Below are 24,532 nucleotides of genomic sequence, written 5' to 3'. Positions count from 1 at the left end.
GTCTGACTGTCTTCAGACCGTTTTAAGATTGCTCACAATATGTAGACAATGGTAAACATGCACAAATAGTGATTTATCATCTGAATGGTTATCTGAGAAGAGTCCTGTCATAAGATGGATACACAGTATATCATTCTGTATCTTTCCTTAGTTATATAAACACTTGAATAGAAGAGTTACAAGTGTCCTTCAACTTCTGAATCTATAATCACTTCTTTAAGGATATTTTAATTGAAATTTATATCCAGGGAGATATAATGACATGTCATTTTCTAACAATTACATTATTTGGAGGACAGTACAAAACACAGACAAAACAAACTACTTCTTGAAATATGGCTAACATATGCAACAAGAACCATAATAAACAACTCACTGTGGTCTCATACAACTTTTATATTAATGAAATAACATTAATTTCAATGAATTTACTGTTGACTCATTTAGTATGGGCATCTTATGCTTCTGCTAGTGTAATGCTTCTTTTTATGCGGACTTACATAAATAGAACCTACCAGAAATTACAATCTAAGCAGAAAGTTAACACTTAAAAGTGATGTTTATTAAAAACAAACAAACAAACAAACAAACAAACAAAAAAAGGAAAAAAAAAAAAAGAAATACATGACTCTACAAAAATAACTCCTTAAGGAAAAAAACAAATGGAACACTGCTAGGATGTTCCATATCCTGTTGAGAATCCATCTTTCTTTTATATATATGTGATGATTAAATACATTCTGTTTCTTTCTGTTTATTCTGCATTTAAATGAAGAGCCTACCAATATGTAGAAGGAGAGTACTGGCTCCTTTAAGAGTATTTGGTTTCTGTAAGTGTCCTCCCAAGCAACAGGATGATAAGAAAAAGAGGTGGTGATGGCTATATTCCCTTGTGCTCTAAATAATAAGAGTAGGTGAGAATGTGAGAATGCTCACTCCAGCATGGTTTGATGGAGGACTTCAAAGCTGAGAAGTGATTGCCACAGTCATAATTTGTGAGCTAACAATGGTGCCATCTGCTGAGGGTGTCTGTGTGGCGTTATCTTCCCCACACCTGGTATGAATAGGGCAGACACAATAGGGTGTACTTGCTCACAAAATTTTAGTCAGAGCAGCTGGTAAGAAGTAGGGTGTTGTGTCTGGGTCAGGGTATTAGGTAAGCAGAGGTTCTGTGCTGGAGTGGCCAGTCATGTAAGTGTCCTGTCTTTGTCTATGTGTTTCCCTGGTATATTGTGTTCAACTTTGCCACGTGTTGAACCTGTGATGATGAAAGCAGTAGCTGTGTCCACTAGCAGGGGTAGAGACACCAGGTCCCTGGGCATGGGGCTCTACACCAGCACTTGAGCAGGAGTGATCCTGGCCAGTGGGACTACAGGAGGTGGTTGCACTCTGCACCTCAATTAACAAATGGTTATGAGAATATTCACGATCACAACATCAAGCGGAAGTATTTGGATATCTCATTAAAATCAATCTGTTTTATATGTCATGCATCTTTCCTTTATTATGCAGAGAAGTATCTTGGAATCTTAAACATTTTATGAAAAACTGAACGTTTTCAAGAGTGCACAAATAATACTCCAGAATGAAGAAAAGAGCAGTAAAAGTAAAAAGCCCAAAACATTTATGTAAGGTACGGTACAAGGTTAAAGAGGTATTAAATAGTAATAAATACAATATTTTTGGATATCATTCTAAATCATTTTTTTTTAAGATATTGAGTAGATTTCCATTATTTTATTTCAAATATTCTGCTTTCTAAGCAGAAACAATTGTTCAAATAAATCAGTTCTGTTGGATAAAATATAAATCTTCAAGATCACTTACGTTTGAATTTATTCATAATTGCCATGATGAGCCTTATATAAACTCAATTAAATTTTATTTCAAGGTTATAAAATTGCAGTAATAATGCACTAAACCAGAGTAAATCATTATATTTTAAATGGCAATGTGTTAATAAGCCTTAAAAAATCCAGAAAATAGGAGATTAGGTCACAACTGTATAATATACTTTCAGAGCAACACCAGATGTTGCAGTAAATGGTATGGGTATGGAAAAATTGATTTCTTTTCTATTGTGATGCTAGTGTTCACGAAAATCAACTTGATGTTAATGACATTAATCTTGTGCAGATATGCTCTTTCCGAGGAGACCTAAAACTTAAATCTCAATGCTTATAATCATAAAAATCCCATTTTGTTTTTTGAAGACGGGTGATAATAAAGATGACTTGTCTAAAACTAAATCTATTCTCCTTTCACATTATTTGTTTGAATTCCCAAGATTATAAAGCAAACTCATCTTCTGACTAGGGGACTTTTAGAGTATTCTTTGTGCTGCTAATACTTGTATTTGTCATACTGTATAGTGGTAGTGAATAGTTCACACTTGTTTGGGCTTGTACAACTTTTTGCTTGTATTAGGTTTTAAAAGTTTAAGTACGTCAAAAACCTTGCTATAGTTGAAGAAACTACAGTCCTTTCATAATATAGCAGCCCATAGCAGTCTTTAAGTAATAACGTATAATATTAGCATTGTATTGGCATCTCTGCATGTCAACAGATGTAGCTTTGAGACAGCAAGAAATAAATCAACAGCTCAGATTTCTTCTGACTTTTATTAACTCATACAGATGAATAGGATACCTTTGATAAAAGAGGTTTAGAAGCAGTTGTAGGATATACATTGTCTTCTGAATTGGCTTTCTCCTTTGGAGAAATACACATGTGAATAGACTATGGCCATGAACAATTATTGTTATATCACTGTACATTTAAAACAGTTACTATTTTGTTCTAAAAATTATAGCTGACCTTAAAGAAGATTCACTTCAGATGTTCTGATTCTTCTGATGAAGTCTTATATTAACAATTTACTAAATGTTAATAAAGATATTATATTTATTCAGGCACAGATAAATGTTTTATTGTAACCATGATTTATTTGAAGGGGGAAAACAGAAAAATATGTATTCCTTGTGAGAAATATATGTGCTTATATTTCCAAGCAGTTTATGGCAATAAAATAAAATAATGTTTCAAATTTACAATTAATTCTATTAAAATTGGTTATTTAAAATGTTAGATTTACATCACCAGCTAACTCTGCCAACGACAGATAAAAGAGGTGTGTTTAATGGAAAAAATTCTTTGAATCTGCACTTGTTATGAACATAAATACCAAGCCTCTGATGGTACTAATGAGCCTGACTGTCCCTGTTCTTTCCCTAAGTGCTATCCCTCACCCTTGCCCAATTGCTCTTTGCCTGCCCCATTCCCTGTCTAGGGATGGTGTGACCAATCTAACCACTGTGAGTAAATATTTAAGTGTGTTATCAAATGTGCAATAATAAAATACATTGACTAAACTCTTCCACAGAATTCCCTATACGTGAGTTGTTGGATTATTTTCATGTGATATGGATTCCAGTCTCCACTCCAGTGAAAGTACAAATGGGAATATATAAAGCATTGATAAAATAGCATAGATATAGAAAATCTAGTGAAATTCTGTGATTATATGATAAATTTGCTAAAAAATACTGCCCTTGTTTGAAGCTGTCTATGCCAATAGGGCCACAACTTTCTGCTATTCAACAGTGTTAGATGAAATTTAAGAGATATTAAATGTGCTAAAATCTATGAGAAATGATCATCAATATCTTAATTTTATGAGGTTTCTCTGATTTTGTTCCCATTGCTCCCTGGCTCTAGAAAGCAACAAACTAAGTACATCAGATTATCTTAGGAGAAATTAAATTGTACTGAGGCATTTCCTATGTTTTGAACAAGGTTCATTGTATCTCCATTGACACCAGTTAATGTTTAAAGATTTTAGGAGGATGTAAAAAAAGCTCATAAAATCACAACCATTATAGTCTTGGGGAAAGTTGTGTGTTTTTCATGCAGAGCACTAATTCTCTGTATTTTCATGCTGGACTTGTTTTTTATCTCATACTACTTATAGGAGGCCATTACTTTACTGAGGAGTAGATGGGAAATACAGTGTACAGCCAAGGGATCTACAAGTGCCACTTTACTAGGCATACACCATTCAACCAGGAACACTAAAGGGATTAAGAAGGCAGCTTTGTATTTTCTCAGAGGTACACTAACATTAGCACCACACTGGATTGTATGACAGTTACTATGGTAACTATTCCTTCTTTTCCTACCACTAAAACACACATTTGCCAGCAGAACAAACCAAGTAATTTAAAAACCTGTGAGGCAAGGTATCATGAATTCCTTTCAGAGTGAAAATATTTTCAACTTTCTAAATCTAACGACTGTCTGCTTTACTCTTTATAGTTATATTTAGCCCTTGTATGCACAAGAATTTTGTCAGATTATTATGGAGAAACTCATGCAAAAGGAGCAGAGGAATGTCCTAAGAATGCCATGAACAAGTTAGAAAAAAGAAAAAGATAGGAAGACATAAAAGAGGGAGAGGATACAGCAATACAAAAATCTAGTTTAACGAGTTTATATTTATTAGTCCTTGAGGAAACATTGAAAGTATATGACAAGTGATAAAGCTGAAAGCTGAAAAATTTAGTCATGATTACTAGAATACACATCTGAAGTGACATTTAGGAATTTGAGAGAAATTCTCCACAAACAAAACAGTCATCAAACAGTCAACATCCAGATCACACAGGAGTAATATCAATAATGATATCCTATGTAATATAATTCTGCAAGATAATTTATAGAATTATAGATAAGCACATTGTGCCTCCTGTACATATTCAACAATGTATATACTAGGAGCTGACACAAAAAAGAGAGGAAAGAAGTTAGACGCATGTTTTGAGAGCTGTAATTTAAGAAAAAGCTTTCAGTCAGTGAGTATCCTGTGCTTACCTCCTTTAGAAAGCTGTTTGTTTCCATTCTGAGAATTTACTGTTGAAAACCTCTAAGTTCCTAATAGTGACCACAGCCATCTCAAAGCAGAGGACTGAGAAGATTAAAAAGTACTATATAATCTTCATTTTTCTCATTTTCTGAATTCCCTGCCAATTCGCCTTCCTCCCCTCCCAAGTTTGTTTCAGTGAATTTTCATTAAATTCTTATTTAGAGAAGTAAAGGAAAATACAGGAACATATCCTTTGCCAAAGTTGTTTTTTTTTTTTTTTTTTTTTTTTTTTTTTTTTTTTTTTTTTTTTTTTCTGTAGTATGATTTCAAACAAAATTTATATGCACTATTAGAGAAGCATGAAGACTGTTCATTCATAGTGTGGCAGCAAGTCTTCTCTAACACAGCTTATGCATTCTTACACTAGAACACTGCAGCAGTATAAGCCTTATGAATGCAGATTCAATATCAACAGGATAAAAAAGCACTTTAAGCTGAGGAAAGCAAGATCCATCTTTTTAAATGCTTCTAGACAAATGCAATGTTGTGGGTTGAGGTTCTTTTTTCTGTGATACAGAAAAACAGGGCACTAGGCCCCACCTATTTCTGTCAAGAAGTGTTATCACATTATAGACAGGCTGGTAGGCCCCAGCAATCAGTCAGCCAGCCTTTCATCTGGAAAGGAAAAAAATTGAATTAAAAGAACAAATGACATTATACTGTCATTAAAAGTGTAAAGATCTTCAAGATCTGCATCATAGATGTATATGGATATGATTTAGAAAGGAAGTTTGAATGGAAAAGAAAAGAACAAAACAAAAAAGTACAAGTCATAGAATCATAGAATCGTAGAATGGTTTGGACTGGAAGGGACGTCAAAAAGCATCAAGCTCCAAATCCCTAGCCAAGACATGGCCACAAGCACCAGATCTGGAACTAGATCAGTTTGCCCAGGGCCCCATCCAACCTGGCCTTGAACACCTCCAGGATTGGAGCACCCACAACATCTCTGAGCAAGCTGTTCCAGAATCTTACAACTCCTTCAGAGAAGAACTTCTCTCTGATAGAATCATAAGTCTTTTATCTCTTTTGAAATATCTTGGATAATTTGTCAAGAGAGAGCTTATCAACTACACAACAAACAGAATACATTTGCTAAAACAGAGCTCCAAATGCAAAGTCTAACCTTGAGAAATACAGTATGGACTGGTTGATCTTAAGGAAGAAGTGAAGTCCTGAGATGAAGGATGGATTACACAAAGTCAGCAAAAGAAATAGCAATTTATTTTATTTCATCACTTTTATTTGCAAATATGAGAATAACAAGAACTTTGGGGCATGTAATGCCTCTGCTTACTGGGGGAAATTGTAATCCACAAAGGGCCTTTTCCTTACTCATACGTTCATACGTTACATTCCCTTCCTTTGACACCGGCTTTAGAAAATCTCAAAAAAAAAAAAAAAAAAAAAAAAAGAAACCCCGAAAGGTTCTCTTTCTATGCTTTTGGTTTGGTCATAAAATGTGACACTCACTTATAACAACAAAAAAATATTTTGTCTTTTGTCTGAACAGATAGAACTAAAAATATTATTATCATCATTTAAAAGGCTTTTTTAATTTGGTCTTTTTTTTTTTTTTTTTTTTTTTTTTTTTTTTTTTTAAGTATTCCATCTCTGTATTGAGCAGATTTAAACACCACAAAATGTCATATTCAGCAACATAAACTTATTTTTGGCCTGCTTCAGTTTTTCCCCTATAAATCATATATTTCTAAAATGCTGAGTTAAAAATATATTTGTATAGGAATTTGGTACTTCTACCACCATTAACATCTTATTCTGACAGCTGCAGCGCCTTTGAATTAAGGTTATCTTCATCAGAAGTATGGAGTTAGATGCAGCTGTTATAATTCTGCCAATTTGCATATAGTCTCCAAGTAAGCATCAAAATTCACTGAGATGTTTATGTACAATAGTACATGGCATTACCTTCATAGATGCCCCTGTGTCAAAAATAGACAAACATCCTCTACCTGAAGTGAAAGGACAGCTCTTTATTCCTGAAGAAACCTCTATATATTCTTCGTAAGAATTCAAAAGGGCTGTGATTCATTCTGATTTTGAACTGGAAAATAACCTAGATTTTCTTCTTGAGAATTTTCATAGGCTTTATCTTTAGATCAAAAATTTCAAATCCAATCCCATTTCCCCCTCTTTGTCTATTTTTTTTTTTTTTTTTTTTTCATATACTCATTGGTGAGTTGAAGAGATAAAATCTGTGACTCTTCTCTGAAAAATGAGAGTTTCTTCATTGCAGGCATCAGAATTAATTCTGATTTTTGAACTTGATGATCAGAGATAGTAAAAAAGAAATATTCTAATATTTTTCCCTCTTATATTTTTTTAACAGGAAAAGTGATATAAGGATATAACCATTCTTTGTGTTCACAACCTCAGCACAGAGAGCTACAATAAGCTGATCAGTGGAGTCATTTAACATGACTGACATTCCATATGAGTATTAATCTCACAGGTCCAGTTTTGATCACTCTGTTAAAATCAGGTTTATTAAGGGGTAAGATCTTGTTTCCTTTAAATGCATACCTTGGGAAATATTTACAGTTTTAAACCAGCAAAGATGAAAACGTGCATATGTGGACTTTGATTGTTGAGATGATAACATACCCAAGATATGTTTGACATTTGATTTCCTCGTACAGTGCATGAGAAGAGGCAGGAACTTTATAATGACTTCAGGCAGTGTGGTAAGTAAATAGAGATGGCATGTTCCAATACCACGAGATGAAAAGTTGGAAACAAGAGTTCTAAATGAAACACTTCCTGTAGCTCCTTAAGAGCTCCAGGGAGAAAACACCTTTCAGAAAAGATTAACAACCACAACTCTCTCCTCTCTCCTTCTGGACAATTTTTTGTTGTTGTTGTTGTCTTTATTTTTTTTTTTTAAAGACAGAATGAGCAGTGTTATTTCAAATCTTCAAAGCTGGAGAAGCTGTAGTCTCTCAGTTCTTCAGTTCTGCAGCCTCTATTGACAGTGGGAAAAAAAATAAAAAAATAAAAAGTAATGCAAAGCAAATTGCATCCATATTCTCTCATATGAGTTCATTGGTGAGGAGCTACAGACTTTCGTAAGAGCAGGTGCTTCTCTCTTCCTTTCTTTGTTTTCTGTAACTGTTCACAAAAAATCTTTGTGAAGGAAAACAAACAAACAAGCAAGAAAAACATGGAGTTATAAATAATTGTTTTGTCTGAGATAATGTTATGTTGCAAGGCTTGCTACTGGAATTGCTTTAGCAATTTTTCTGGAGTCTATAATACCAGCCAGCTCTGGTATATATCAGTGGCGAACTCTGAGGTTCCAATTCATGGATGTAATTTTGAAGTTAAACTACCTTTGTTATTGAAAGCAGCAGTGACAAAAAGAGTCAGCTTCCTTGGTTTCCGAGGAAATATCAAAAAATGAAGATTTAGTAAAATATAAGAAGAAACAATTTCAATAAATACCTTTCAATTAAAATAATTCACAAGTGTGATAAATTCCAAAATCATAAAAATATTTTCTTCCCCAAAATGTGAAGTATTTTGAGAACTGACTGTTCTCAAATAATTCAGTTTCCAGGATGTAGTAGATTTATAACTAAGAAGTGCCCTGGAGTAGCAATTTGCATTTGATCAATCTCAAAAACTAATTTATAACTGTACCTGTTTGAGTAACTTATAATGTTCTATCAGTAAATACATTCTATGTATTTCAATATACAAAATAATTGTTAATTTATTCTTGAAGGTTGCCTTAAAATCAACAGAAACTTTTTAAAGTATTCTCCAGACGCACAGAAGAGATGAAGAAAAACAAAGGAATAAACACCCAACATGCAATCAGACAAAAATAGAAGATTGAAAGCTGGTAAGTCAAAAGACTTCTGACAATGTTATTTTCCCCATTGATTCTTTACCTTCCTGAAGAATATTGGTAGTCTTCTCCTTCCATTCTGAAAGTATCCTGTAAATGAATAAACAAATAATATCCAACTATATTTTTGTTTTCAGGAAAAGACAGCATTAAGGACATAGTTAACAACATGTTTATTCAAAGCTTTAACTAGGACCAGCCTTTACAGAAGATGCCTTATCAACTTCCTCTTCAATTAAGTAAATTAGGAGATATTGATAGTAATTAAGTAAACAACAACAAAAAAACGTATAGTAAATCTTATCTTTAATTTCTTCAGAGCTATCAGTTTACTTTCTTTTTATATAGAAATACATATTTCAGTTAAGCTTCTAAACACAAAAATTTTCTTTGCAACATTTGGTGAAATGCATGGGTATTGTGTGACCTACTCAATTTCATATGAAAGACTGCCCAATTTGGATTATGTTTTTTTTGTTTGTTTGTTTTATTTTGTTTTGTTTTGTTTTGTTTTTCCAGTTAGGAGAGTTCTAACTACAGAACCACAACAGTAGCATGTACAGTTTCAAAAAAGAGAAATCAAGATATTTGCTGCCAGAGTCTGGGTCACTTTCTCAGTAATGCTGTGTGTTCTTCCCACCTGGCAAGCTACTTCCAGGAGAGAATGTGTAGAAAGAACTGTTTCTTTTTTTCATTCACACACATTTCTTTCTGTGAATAGTTTCATGATTTCACTCAGAAGAATAAAACTTGATTTGATGTCCTAGAAAATTCCAGGGGAAAAGAAAATGATTGTTTTGGCCTCTTTTAGTAGCATTCTCTAGAGCTATCTCTTCATTTGCAAAACTGCTTATTCAGCCCACCTCCAGTAACCTCAGAGCTAACATCTAAATTACAAATGAGATCTTTCAAACCTGTTTACGGAGCAGAGCACATTTTCAATACTTGAAAAACTGTAACTCCAATTACAATGAAACATGTTTGGAGACATAAGTATGTAAGATTGCAGTTTAATGAATACTTAGAAGTCTGAAAGAGACCACTGATTAATATTTTTCTAGGAATGAATTAATCAATCTGAACTAAAATCAATCTTGACTTCAAAATTCAGAAGAACTGAACTCATTTTATCTATAAAGCAATACAAATGCCCAGCTGCCTTTCCTACTTCAAACAATGATGTTCAATCAAGAAGATCAGGATATTTTCCTAACTGTTATTTTCGTTGATCTCAGTTTTTTGGCAATTTCATCTCCTTTTTATCTCTATTCTGACTGAAGCAAACAAACAAACAAACAAATTAAAAACACCTTTGCCATTCAAAATAAAGTAGTGAACAAAAACCAGTTCCTCTAGATCTATGAGACAGGAATGAACATATAGATCCTTTTTTGTTTTGTTTAAATGTAAGTTTCTGATTTCAAGTATAAGTTTCAAGTTTACTGTCTTTGGATTTAGACTTAGAAAATCAAACAGATCATACACAAAACTCAAAAGAAAAAAAATGACAAAAATAGATGTATATAATAGAGAGAAAGATGGCAAGAATGCAGCCTATGGTGCCTTTAATTTATTCAGAAGTTACAAACAAGATGCTTGTCAAAAGAATTTTCAAATTGCTTTTAACGTTGTCATTGCTAGTCAGGTTGTTGTAAAATGACGAAAGAAATTTATTCAAACTTATGGCCCATAGCAATAACAAAGAAACAGTTTTCAATAAAGATTAAGCATGTCTTTTAAATATTACCCTACGTGCTGTAGACTTGGTTCAAAAATACCTTCCTCCTTTTCCATTTTTTATTTAAGACTGATATCACAAATATAGTCCTCAGCTGAGTTTTAGCACTACAGGTGAAAAAGATGGAAGCATCTCCTACAAAGTGAAATCCCAGTCCTATTGGACATTGAGTATGTATTGCATTTAACATGCATATATAATGGAAAAATATATATAATCTTGTATTTAATGTCACAAGAAAACAACAAAAGTTTCTTAATCCTTAGCAGTGTATACGTATATACTTTGTCACATTGGATAAATTTTCTAATATCATTTGAACACACTTTCTTTTCATAGTAACCGCACTAGATACTGATTGAATAAAATTTTCAGCCAGCAAGATTTCCTTGCCAAGTTATTCATGATTAGATGATTAAATTAGCCTCCCTAGCTATTCTAGTTTGAATGTCAACTGAAAACTTCTCGAATGACTTGGCTAACTATAGATAAATTGCATTCTGTTAAAAACTCACTGGTATAGTGATGTCTAGATAACACTGCCCATCTTAATGATATTCTATACTTCTTTTTTTACTAATTATGAAGGACAGTCTTTGTTTACAGGCCCAGCTGGAACTCAATTTTTTTTTCTTCTTTTTCTGTGGAGAACCAAAATAATCCATTTCCCATGGTGAGAAGGGTCTGAAAATAGAGACTCAGAAGTTTCTGAAATGTTGACTCTTTTGAACTCAAAGAAAGGAGAAGGAAATTTGGACATTTTGATTATAAAAGTGATGTTAAATATAATCATTTTGATTCCTTACCTTTGAAGAATTTGACTCACATTCAAGGCTCTTGATAATTTTTTTTTCCACTAAATAATATGTTTTTCACACTCTGTGCAGTTTAATCAAAGTCTTGCTTTATCCTGTCACTATTAACACCTCCAGAAAAAAAGTAGTATAGCATGCTTGTTTTGGGAAGAGTGATTTTTTTTCCTTTTGAAATTTGACTTGTTATCAGTAGATTTATTACAGTGTCATTATTTCAAAGAAGAAATTGTTAAAGCGATGACTAAATGAATATACAGCTTCCTATTCTTGTCTTCCACATCTCCTGTTATGGCAAGAAAATGCAATTCTTTGGTAGCAGACAGGACAAGCAGTTCCTTAAACACAAATTGCAAGGATATAAAAACAACCATGATTCTCTATCAAAAGTTTAGTCACTGTTGATTTTATTAAGTTAGTTGTTCAGACATATCTGATAATCTCACAAAACAACTGTGTCTCTGTGTTTAGATACCTTTAAACAATTTTAGCTCTTGCTGTTTGATATTTTTTTATGTGTATAGTTGAAGTACAGAAATGCAAATAGTGAGGCAGAACTACTATTAAGTTGAGCATGTTCTTAAGAATTACTTCTGAGAAATTACTACTGAAGCCTTTTCCTAACTAGAGAAACCAGCAGTGATCCTACTCTATAATTCAATGAAGTCAGATGTGTAACCCAAATATCATGACTGTGAAAAAGAGTTCTGACTTGGGCAATAAACATTTGGTAAGAAGCTAGATATAGTTTAGATATAGATATAGTTTGGAACAACAAGGTCATGAATGACTGAAGAGCTAAGTCTTTCACTGAAGTCTACATTTTGTTTAGTAACCTTATTTCCTTTGAGAATGTAAGCCTCGGATCTATATGTGGGGATAAAAGCATTTATATGCATTTATATGCCTGTGAAGGTTAACATGAAGCTAAATATACACTCTCAGAAACCATGGTAAGAATAGAGACATGTAAGTACTTCAAGATAGAATTTGCTCTGGTGGATGCATTCTTCATTTGGTGGATGAAGATTCTGATTGCTCCTTGTTATTGAATTCTTAGTTACAAGCATTCTTTTTGCTATCACAACTTTATTTGCAGGTATAAAAATGTTCTTTTAATTTGTTTCCTCACATCATCTGCAATGAAGAAGTGTGCTACTTGTAACCAATAATCCCGTCAATAGTTTATAGCTTATGTGTTAGGAGAGAGGGAAATAGAGGTTATGTGAGCAATATTAATGTTTCATTCTTTCCTTCTATGGTCTTTATTTCTTCTTTAGAACAATCATACTGATAATTACAGATAAATCCTATTTAACTTTCAAATGCAGAAGTTAAGGATCTTTACTAAATCTCATTTTGTTATTAGACTGAAGGTTTCATTCTTGCACATAACAGATTCATGCAATGTAGGAATTCACTGTTTTTTATTGCCTATGGAAGAACATATTTGAAAATAAAGTGTGTTTGCAAAGAAAACAAGATTCCAATTTTTTTTATGTTGTTACTTGTAAAATTATGAAAAATAAGTGATTTGAGCAGTAAGTGTAACCTTCAAGTCATGATCCCACTTCCTCTTGTGGCAGTATGGGACACGTGCATGTAAGTAGTTTTTTTCATCGTGTCCTGGGTTGAGAATTACCTGAATGATTGGATGATGTTCATTAATTTAATCCAACGGACTGGTCAACTTAGTCTTCAGCTTTATTGGTATTCACTATTATCAGTATTCACTACCATCTTAAGTGGAAGAAAACTGTACACATAAAAACTGATTCTACTGACTTATTTTAAATTTTAAATAAACTAAAATGCAAATATTAAAAAAAAAAAAAAAAGAGTGTGGACAAGAAATACATAAATAAATACATAAATAAAATAGGATTAAAAATGATGAAAGTCAACACAAATATATTCCCGTCACAAAAATGAGGTAATAAAGAAATTAATTTTTGAAAAATAACAATTCATAAACTTTTAGACAACCATATTATAGTTTTTTGTTGTTATTGTTTTGTTTGTTTTTTTATCGTTCTTCATTAGGGTTTTGAACTAAAATGTTTTACTTTGATTTTCTGAAACATCAATGATGTTTAAACTTTACTGACAGTGTCAGAAGTATCAAGAAATAGTTCCATGTAAATAATTGAAAGAATTTCCAGGACTATAGAATACCTCATGGAATTCATTCTATTAGAATTCTAGGAGCCACACCTTTTATAAAAATTAGTGTTGCTAATATATTACAAGCTGTTTGACACTTTGGGATTGTTAAATGGAACTAATGAAGGACTCATTACTTGAGGAGCATTATATAGGGAATAGACTATATTGAAGATCATAAAAAGTTCCACAACAATGATTATAAAAATATTTTGGAACAGATCCCTCAGAGAATCAATTTGGGTTAGAGCATATTTAATTTTGTACAATAACAAAACCCAAAGCTGTACATTAATGTTCATCAGTCCCCAAACACATTTTTGCTATTTAGACAAAGTCACCCTGAAAGACAGTGTAGCCCCAGCTAGAGAAAATCAGTTCATTTATAGTGAATGAGATTTCAGTAGCTGCAGTGTATAATCTTATATTGTTAGCTCTCCTCCTACTTCTAAATTGCACTTCCTTACAGCACCAGTTTTATTTTTACAAATGATCATTGTCCAGCCAGCTCTAAAATTAAATTTGTAGTAGTAACATCTGGTTCTCAGTTAGTTGCTTCCTTTGCTTTGATCTTGTTCTTTTCTGAAATTATTACTGACTTAACTATTTACATGCAAAGAGATGTATAGTCTATTTTATTAAAAAAAAAAGTAGCTTTTTTTTTTTCATCTTGCCCACAGCTGTGTGTGTATATTCAGAAATAAAGCTGGCAAAAGGTAGAGATAGATGCCTTGAGTATAAACAGGAATATGTATAATAACTCTTCTGCCAGACAGTTTTGCAGTTGCAGTGCAGTAACAAAAACAAAGCAAAATAAGACAAATAAAAAGCCACCAATACGAATAAAAATAAAAAACTCTCACCTACAGCAAATGAGTGATGAAAGTCCAAACCTATATATGCAAAAACACATTGCTGCTATGATCCAAACATTTATTTCTTTATCTTCATGCTTCGCAGTGAATGTCAGGAGCAACATTAGTGTTCACTGCCAAAATGGCCCACAGAGACCAGGAACATCTCAGCATAGAATTAGTCTATTCCAATTTGTACCAGCTAAATCCAGGTCCAGAATACACCCTTTTCTTGTCTAGTTAGTTGTGCTCCTCTTCCTTGGAGTATAGTAACAAGTAGGAACTTTCTGCTAACTTTCTGTGCATCCTCCCACACCCCTAAAAAAGTATATTGAATTCTGGTATGTACAAATAGTGTTCTTGAATAAGTTATTAGTGGCATCATGTACATCCATCACTGGAGCTCCATCACATGCCCAGGCCCCAGACTCATCAACCCTGAGTCTCATCAAGACTTGGAGTCATCTGTGAGATCGCAGCACTGACTTGGCCCAGCCTCAGCCCCAGAGTGGGGCAATGGGATGAGACCTGGCTGTAGGTCCTGCTGGACCCCACATGAGAATTCTTGGTGGGCTTCTGGCAGATCACGCTTGCTGCTCCCTAATATATGTGGTGAGTGGGTTTCAGGTTTGTTTTCATCCACTGGCATTATTTAAGTCCACTCAATGCACTGAATTGTGACTGCTGAGAACCTGATCTCTTCTTAAACTTCTGAGAATTTGTATTCACTTTCTCTTATTCGAGTAATAAGTAAAGGCTGCTCTAGACAGCAATCACACACGATCAAGTACAGCACACACACAGATACTCTACAGCTCAGTGGGCATTCAGATGATGTCCACGTGCAAGGTTCACAAGTTGTGTATTCAATGCAATTGTTTTCGCCCCTAAGTGCTATACGTGAGCACTATTTAGAACATGAACTAGAAAAAATATGAGCCTGAACTATTGTTTAAATTAATTATTTATCTTTAGAGATCTATTTGGCTATGAAAATTAGTTAACTGATTTATAAAAGGAGATTCACATCAATTTCTATATGTTACTGAGCTTACAGTAATTTAAAAAATGTATTACCTATTCTATGACCTGAAAAAAATGTATTATATGCAAAAGTGAATCTCTTTCAGCTTGTAGGAAAATTATCACACTTTTGGCTTCAGTTCTTCAAATATATACTTATTCAGGATTCAATAGAGCTTTCTACCCCTTATTTCTGTGCCAGCTTTGGAAGCAGTGACTGATACTACCCCTTTGCTTTGTTCGTGCCATATGCAAGAACCTTCACAACTCTCTTGTATTATTTCCTATAATTTACTCCAAGACTGTGTTTCCAAAACTCCTGTCTGTAATTTTTTGTCTGTGCTTTACCTTTCTATTTATATTCCTCTAAACAATTTACTTTCCAATACTGTTGTTCTAGTCTAATGATTCAGAATGTCTCAGGTTCTTACCAGAACATAAAGACTATTTTTTTCCTATGTGAAATAAAAGATAATGGATGAGAAAAAAGAAAGAATCATGCCTATTAGAAAAAAAAAAAAAAGTATTATGCTTGTGGACAAGCACATAATATCATGACCACAACTTGTATGGGTGTAAATAATGATGGGTAGGCAGAGGCATAGCTACATATTTTCATGTTGCCTTGTTTCATGTTCATATGTCGCCTTGAACAACAGACCAAATAAAGCAGTGAGTTCAAGGGAAATTAAAATTGAAATTATATCAACTCTTATTTAAATGAAGAAAATCAATCAGGGGAAAAAAAAAAAAAAGGGAAAGATTTTTGCTTTTCCTTTCCTACTTCATTATGTAATCTCAGGATTATTAGAGCTGCAAGAAGTAAGGTTACCAAAACAGATTTCTTTTCACCCTTTCCACATTTTGCTAATGTCTCATGATATTTACAACTGACTAAAAACCATTTTGGAAGTTAGAGCTGGTGAACTGCATGTTGACTTCTGAGGCCTCTCAGAGAAGTAGAATGTTATGAGATTACACACACCTAGGATGCATATATCCAAATTTTGACACTCAAGATCTTATTAAGTGTAAAAGGAAAACATGTATGTATGTGTAACACATGTTATGTACATATATATACATGTACATAGGTCAGCTTGGGACTCTTACATTATCTTAAATACCTTCCCACTCTGACCTGTTGTCCACTGTGCTCCCAGGGCACAGTGAAAGTTGCCCTGCCGCACCTTGCCCCTGGGACTGCGTTTCCTTCAGGGATGGTCTGAGGCTGTCAGGCCCTTTTCCTTATGGCACTCCCAGAACTAAAGCTCAAATGGGCTGCTGAGCACATACACGTTTTTATAAGCAGACACATCTCGTAAATGTATTTAACTGTGGCCTACATTGTACCTATGCATAGAACTGAGTGCATATACTGAATTCTGGAAAGGGAAGCCTGAAATCATGTTATTTATGAAGCAGTAGTCTTTGAGAGAACAAGATAACATCAAAAGCCACAGAGAGTATAAAGGCAATCTACAAAAGTTCAGTTACTGATCAGTAAAAAGAAACAGCCTTGAACAGTAGATAGAAACTGAGTTAATTCAGGTTTGTTGAAGAGAGTAAAGTATGTAACTGTGAGAATCCTTCTTTGTTTTTTGACTCAAAGCTTGCTTCCTGAGGTATTTCTTGTGATAAGATTCTGAGTGATTTGTTGAGGAGGCAACTGATGGGTGCTAACCGTGTGACAATGGATATCCCTTTGGGAACATTTGAAAGCCCCTTCCCTCAGAGCTGCTTGCTCTGTAGAAGAGCAGATGAGAATGCACAGGAGTGTTTACTGGCGGAAGATCTGGCCTGTGACAAAACAGCTCCAGCTAGGTGTGGGAAAATTGGGGAACGATACCATCGTGTTCTGTGAGAAACAGGATGCAGATGGGCACCCCTGCTCCCTCTTATCTGCTGGCAAGGCCCGGAAGATGGGAACAAAGGAGTTTCTGCTGAGATCCCAGAGCCAGAAGCTGCCACTCAAAGAAAAGCTGACTCAACCACTTTGGATTTGAGCTGTCACTCCAAAGATAGCTGACTTCACCACTTTGAAACCATTGAAAAGGGGACATCATCGCCATGGTGCGTCGTCGTCGTTGTCAACAGGACAACTCTGCCTGACAACCCACCGCTACTGAAGATCAAAGACTGAACTACGAACCACGCTGGATCCATGGTGGTGACTATGTCCCTCTTGCTGCCTATAAAGACTCCTTGCCTCTTCTTTTCTATCTTTTCTATCGCCCTCCTTCCCTTCCCCATTACCCTAATTCACAATAGTGTCCGTCCTCCCCTTCCCCATTTCCCTAATTAAGATTTGTAATAAACTGGTTGGACCAACATTTGAACCGTTGCTTCTTAATCTCACGCCGGGTATATAGATAATAAAAGAACCTCCTCTCCCTCCTATAAATTGGAGCGAGACAGTAACATATGCAAATTATATAATATATTTGACAAAGAACATAATAAGAAAATGTGTGTGTATATATATATAGTATATATGTGATACGTATGTATATCTCCCATAGTTATGGTCATAACTAATTCAGAAACAAATTGTAACCTGTGTAAGAGACAAATAGAGGTTACTGAGGCTGAGAGATATGTTACTGGGATAAGTTTTATTCTGGAAAACAAAGCATCGAAGATGGAACAAAATACCTTAGGCAGCTTTCAGGTTTCAGAGAAAAAAGTGCTTAGATTTTGAATACTGATGAAGCAGCATAGGTCTTTAGCCAACATAAGATTCTATGAAAATGTAATCCCAGACCTCTATCTTTTGTTTTGATGCCATATGCATCATTTACTGTGTATTCTTCAGTCACTTTGTAGAACCTTTTCTGCTCCAGCATCACTACAAAACATGGCTTGTTAAAAATTATGCATGGCTATGTTTTTTTGATCTGTTTTGTTCCAAGAGATAAGTGAAATGAAGGACATCCAAAGACAGTGACAGCTCCCAGTGGTTTAATATGAAGGTGTTAGACATATTATAGCATGAAATATGACAACTGCCTAAATCAGTAAACTTTACACAATTGATGATACTCTGATATACTCTGTGGAAAAATATGTGAGTTCACTTCTTGAGAATAAAATAGCATGATCATATCTATCTAAATGGCATCAAGAAAGGATGAATTCAAGGCTTCTCATACAGAGCAAGAACTTTCAGAAGATAAAACCTTCTTTCATTGCAGTTATATAAGAGTAGATATGATTAATTTCTCTGAACTTCTTGACTTGGAAAAGAAAACAGTAAAGAAGGAGGTTTTTTTATGTGAAGACATATAGCACACAAATTCTTCAGGGTTTTCTTGTGAAATGATAAAATTTTTATCAGGAAAGATTAATTCACTGATTGGCATTTCATTCAGAAATAAGTATTTTTGTAAATGGCTTAAATTTTAAATTTTCCGAAGCTCTCTGTGTTGTAAGGGCTCCTTTATTGAGCTGATACTTTTGTTCATATCAGTGAATATCAAGAATATTATGGTCTGGGGAACTGTGGTCCACATCTGGAGCTTTTTCAATCTCCTAAAGAATAAATAGTCTCTATGGAATTAAGACAGTTATCTCTTCTTTAGCTGCTGCCATCATGCACTCTAAATGCAGAAGTACCTCACTGTAAATTATATCCCTAACAAACAGGAAAGACTTGCAGAATTTTTCTGTATGCTGTAGCTCATCCTCAGAAGCATCCTTGCTCTGCCTGTCATAGAAAGGCAAGGAGCCCAAACTTTGAATCCTAGAATCCTTAGAGTTGGAAAAGGACCTTCAAAGGTTATCTAGTCCAACTCCCCTGAAATGAATATCCACAGCCCTATGCCGGGTTTACAACTGACTTTTTCCCAATACTTTATATTCATTTTTGTGCTCTTAGAATTACACAAAAACTCTCTCAACAGCAGTCACTAATCCTTCATAACTGTGACAGACAGTAGGAAAACATAAGTAAAACATCTTCCAGAAAGTAGCTTTTCTTCAGTAATGAGCTTTTGGAGAAAGAAAATATAAAGTTAAAATATCCTTGTTTGTTTGGCTATAGTTTCTCTTTATAGAAATTATGTATGTATCTGGAACTGTAGTTCTGGATTCTGTGTGCCTCTGTTTCTCAGAATTTATCTGCCACACTATATAGCTTTCAGTCAGTCAGTGACCCGACTGTCATTCTCCATTACATATTCTCATCTTTTTATGAAGTCATGTATTGGAGGACTCAGAACTGAACAGTATTCCTATTGCAGTCTTAACAACGCTGGGGGATGCACTCACCTTTCTCATCCTGTTGTGGATAGTTTACCTAATGCAGCCAAGAATATCATCACCTTTCTTAGACACAAGAGCATACTGCTCACTCAAGTTCAGCTTGTGTGTACCAAAACTTCTACATCTTTTTCTGCAGAGGTGCTTTGTGGTGGGGTGGCCTCCAGCATGTGTTTGTGCCCCCTGGGAGAGTAGTGCAACTAAAATTTCTCTGAAAACTGTTGAAGTTACATAGGATGAATAGATCACCAAACAGTAAACAAGAAGTTAATCTTTATATTGACAGTGATTTTGAAGTACTTCATGAATCCTGCTACAACAGGTTTCAGTTATTTCAGCTAAAGGAATCTTAAGAAAGAACCTACTTTGAAGAGTTCTATGTGCCATGCATACATAAAGCATAAGAATGGTATATTTTCAAAGAAGAGAGAGAAGAAAGAAGTGAAAACTGTGGAACTGAATGAATTAAAGCTGAAGAATCCATCATACAAATTCTGTTTTTCTGGTTTTATTTCTGAGAAATGTCATTTTATATTTAATAAGTCTCAATGGATTTTCTGCATCAGTATGACTCTTTTGAAGTTAATGTTGATAACATTGTACAGAACTCTACATTGTAACATTGTACTACAAAATATTAGAAAAAATATACAAAAACTACCTTTCTTTTTTATGCAGTTTTTTCTTTTTTATTGTATTTTCCAACTACTAGCTCCTTGTTCTGCTGAATGACAATGTGAAAAATTGATCCTTGTTTTCTTCCTGTTTGCCAGGGATAACATTTGAGATCTCTCTCTAATTTTCCTTTGGTTATTTCTTTTTCAGGCTGAGTTTAGAAGCTAATTTTGTCATGACTCATACAAAAACGATTACAATCTCTGATTATCTGTCACTCTTGAAAGAGTTCCAGGTTTAATTTTTTGAGATGAGAGAATGAAAGCTACACTCAGCACTTAAGACAAAGACGGAGCTTGATTTTACATAATATTTCTCATTTTCATTCTTTCCTTTCCTAAAATTCCATCTGTAATTATGACGGTGTTTCAGACTAGTGAAAAAGAGCAGAACAGTACTGCTAAAAGGCGATGCAAAAAATAATGAAAGCTAATGATATAAAAGAAAAAAGTCAAACAAGCGTCATTTTTGCACATCATAGCAGAATGCCATAGCAGTAACTGTCAGCAGCCAATAAGCTAACTAGCCATACATGTAGGTTTCAAATCTTTGAGACTGCCACTGATAGTTTTAAAGGCACATCATTTAAAAAGGAAGCAAAAATTATGTTGTCTAATACAGCTTGGAGAATACTGCCTTTTAGAGCAATCCCTAAAGGCAACAGTGAAAAAAGACTGTCACTTATGAATAGCAACTCAAAGTTTTGTTGCATTTATTACATTCAAACTGGTAAACTGTGTGGGCATTATCATGAAATAATTTCTTTAATACTCTGAAAGATAGACCAGGACTCATGTTGCCAAGTGTAGTGATCTACATAGTGAGTATTTTTATTTAAGGGTGTCACCATAAATTTCATCTACACTTTTTCCTGGGTTACATTTGGGATAGAATACTGGATACCAAAGTAATTTGTTCAAAAACAGTTGTGTCCTCAGGAGCATACTAGTCTCCAAAGCCGTTGCTTTGTAGCATAATAGTCTTCTGCAGGATTCAAGAGGTGTTTTTGAAATGTTGAGACACAACTATTTGGACTATTGTTTTCAAGTGAAAGAGCCTGAAATAATAGGAGGAAATTCCACAGTTCACCAAAAATACATTTATTAGCTTATACTGTGAAGCAGCAAGAAAAAGTGAAAGTTTGACAACCAGTGATATACCTACACAGAGTTAAAGAATGCTTGTGGCTGAAGACATCCATATGCATATACAGTGTCTGCCTGAAGGCAAATGAAAAAATGTTTTGTCTCTTTCTAAGTGAATTATTTGATTATCTCCAAAAGAAAACCTGAGAGTAAATGAGCTTGGATGTAATAAAGAAGAAAAACTCGTAAGACAGTTTTATGAGTTAGACATTGTTAATTGAAATAGAATTTTACACAAGATCTTAATATCGGATAATATCTTAAAGTACTTTCTAAAGTGTCAGAAGTGTTCATAAAAGTGGTTATTTCTTTGCTTAACTATGCTTCAAATCTAAAGTGAGTAGCTCAAATGTAATATTTAAAGCTCAAAAACTTCATCCCTTTTGTTATATTTACTTCCTTAACACTATCCTAAACAATCAAGTGGGGAGAAAGCAATTATTATACATATTTAAAATAGTACATTTATATCAGTTTGTTCTTTCTGTTTTGAAATGCAAAAATAATACTAGTATCTTAACATATTAAAATTCTGATAAACAATATTTTAAATGCACGTGCATTTCTTTTACTCACACTAGTTATTTTGACTTTAGTTAAAAAGTTCAGAAGAAAATAAAAACAAACCAGTAAAATGACTCCATCTCTTATTGATGACATCCAATTTTTCCAGCAAAAAGTGCTGATTTGGAATCAAACCACTTTGTCAGTCAAGCAAAATGCATATCTTTAAGGGAATAATGACATTCCATGGAGTTTTCCTTAACCCCACAGGAATCAAGTTAAGAAAGATGTTAATACAGCCATTTTGTCATCAAACCTCCTAGACATGCAAAAACCATAGCTTGAGAAGACTGATCCCAAGCATTTTCTACCATTGGAAATGGTGAGATTTCTGCTTCCTGAATATAATGAGTAGGACGGACATCTGCAAAAGTGGGTGGTATCTCAAGCAAAAGAAAGATTTTCAGTAAAGCTTCTCATAAACATTTGCAGTTATTTATTATTAAATTGGCTGCTAAGTATTATTTGTTTTATATGCTGGACTTTTAGAACCTTTTCATAAAACAACCTGAAATAGCAACACATGATAGGTTAAGCAATCACAGAATAAATGAAGAAAACCTTTGCCAAACTCCCACACTCTGATTACCGAATACACAAATTATCACAATGTAAATAATTAGGTGAACATAGGAGAGGGGAACAGTTTTTAACTCTTTAGATCAAATTTTATTGCTTACGACATTAACTGAAAGAGGTATTATTGGGAAAAAAAAAAAAAAAAAAAAAAGCATATTCAGGAAGGTCATGTTGTCAAAAATAGTGACAACCATGCAACATCTCAACATTAATGGATCTGTTATGATATTAATTTGTACATTGGTCTATATGCATAATTAATGTCTCTTGATATGCCATAGAATTAATGAGATTTTGTTTCTTGCTTTTTACTTTAAATGCAATATTTTTCCAATTCTTCTCTGTATCTCATTAAACAGATGCTTAACAGAACACTGAAAACAGAACGCTTGACTTACTGAAAAATTATCACTGTTCTGGTTTCAACAGTTTTTATCTTAGCCCATGAATTGTACTTGGGTTTTACCTTCCCAGCTCTCTCCCCACCCCATTGGGAGAAAGGAGTAAGTGAATGTCTGTGGGTGCAGAACTGCATGCCACATTAAACTACAGCATACAGCCTGTAATTTTGTCATCTTAAGCACACCAGTATGGTTCATGATCTGAAAGAAACAATGTAAAGATATAATGATAAGAGATATTATCTTTAAAGAAAACAAAGGAAAATAAGCAACAACAAGAAAAAGAACACTTTATTCAAGGAAATTGTCAAAAAAGAATGTCTTGAACAAGATGTTCCAAACATACCTGAGCTCCAACTATAAGTCAGAGGTCACTTCTGTGTAAATTTACTTATGTCCAACTAGGAAGATGCTTTCTCAAAGAAAATTAAAAGACATTTGTTGATTTTTTACAACCATTTTGACCTTTAGTTGAAAATGAGTTAGTTATCCAGAATTCATAGATATTTTGTCTCTTAAATATCTTTGTTGATGCTGTAAGGAAATCACATATTAGATATTTCATGGTATATTGGTAAATAAATAATAATATTACAATATATTATTCCTTTAATATTTATTATTTTACTTAAAAAATCTCTTTTGACCACCAATTTATACTTATCTCACCAAGATCTTGCAAGAGCTTTGAAAAGTTATTAATACACCAGTTATGCAAGGTAATGTTGTAATTACACAACTTCTTGTTGCTTGTTGAAACAACTGCATTTGGTCAAGATATGCAGCTAATGAAAAATTATTCTAAAAATGACCTCTGTGCATCATTATAAGGATGCTGTGCTTAAAAACAAAGCAGACAAACTTTTCTGAAGTGAGTGTGATTAAAATCAGATATTTCACCTTTTTTTTTTTTTCAAAATATTTCATAATGAAAACAATGAAGATATTCAAAGCTTTTTATATAAAGAGAAGAAAGAAAAAGACTGCAAAATCTGCAGTTCAGCATATCTGCAACAGAAAGATGAGAAGATGGGAAATACATCCTAGGTCTAGGGCTATTTTATCAGATTAACTAGTTGCTTTCTGTGAAGTTATTTGTGCTGTGAGGAGGTATGAGAATAAAAAAGAAAGAAAGGAACCAACAGTAAAAAGTAAGAACTTCCAGAAGTGGTATTAGAGTACAGAAGTTATCCTCATGTCCAGCAAAGAATGAGTTACCTTAAATTGCAGTCCAGCCGCTTAAGCATGCAAAAGAAATGAGTCTGCTATCAACTGAGTTATCCACAACCTATGAAATAAATAATTATATATATGTATATGTATAAATGTGCATATATATTTATGATACCCTTTCTTTGTCTAACTGCTATTTCTGCTGCCTATGACCAAATCTTTGCAAGTGGTGGCACGGTGCATGCTGAAAGACTTCCTGCCTAAATGCATGGGCCATTATGAAAGCAGGTTAAGTGGGTGCGAGCTATGTTGTTCTAGGCAGCAGCCAAGAAATATCTCAAGAAAATGCCACA

General features: G+C 33.9%; 1 long non-coding RNA gene across 9 annotated transcripts in view; it reads right to left on the bottom strand.

Moving 5' to 3' along the window:
- Window positions 1-7,808: 7,808 nt before the first annotated feature.
- Window positions 7,809-24,532, bottom strand: part of LOC128072937 (uncharacterized) — a 29,520-nt gene continuing 12,796 nt past the window's right edge. The window contains exons 3-8 of one of the 9 annotated variants that reach the window (XR_008202540.1): window positions 24,225-24,294; window positions 23,353-23,540; window positions 23,004-23,207; window positions 11,337-11,456; window positions 8,836-8,882; window positions 7,809-7,904 (exon numbers count right to left, since the gene is read on the bottom strand). This is a non-coding gene — a long non-coding RNA (uncharacterized LOC128072937). Of the gene's footprint in view, window positions 8,883-11,336; window positions 11,457-19,183; window positions 23,208-23,352; window positions 23,541-24,224; window positions 24,295-24,532 lie in introns of those variants that run through there. The other 8 variants (XR_008202538.1, XR_008202541.1, XR_008202530.1 and 5 more) reach the window with 8 other exon arrangements.

This window comes from Tympanuchus pallidicinctus, unplaced genomic scaffold (assembly GCF_026119805.1).
Source record: "Tympanuchus pallidicinctus isolate F22 unplaced genomic scaffold, pur_lepc_1.0 scaffold10, whole genome shotgun sequence".
Classification (NCBI taxonomy): Eukaryota; Metazoa; Chordata; class Aves; order Galliformes; family Phasianidae; genus Tympanuchus; species Tympanuchus pallidicinctus.
This window is presented reverse-complemented; position numbering and strand designations above follow the sequence as displayed.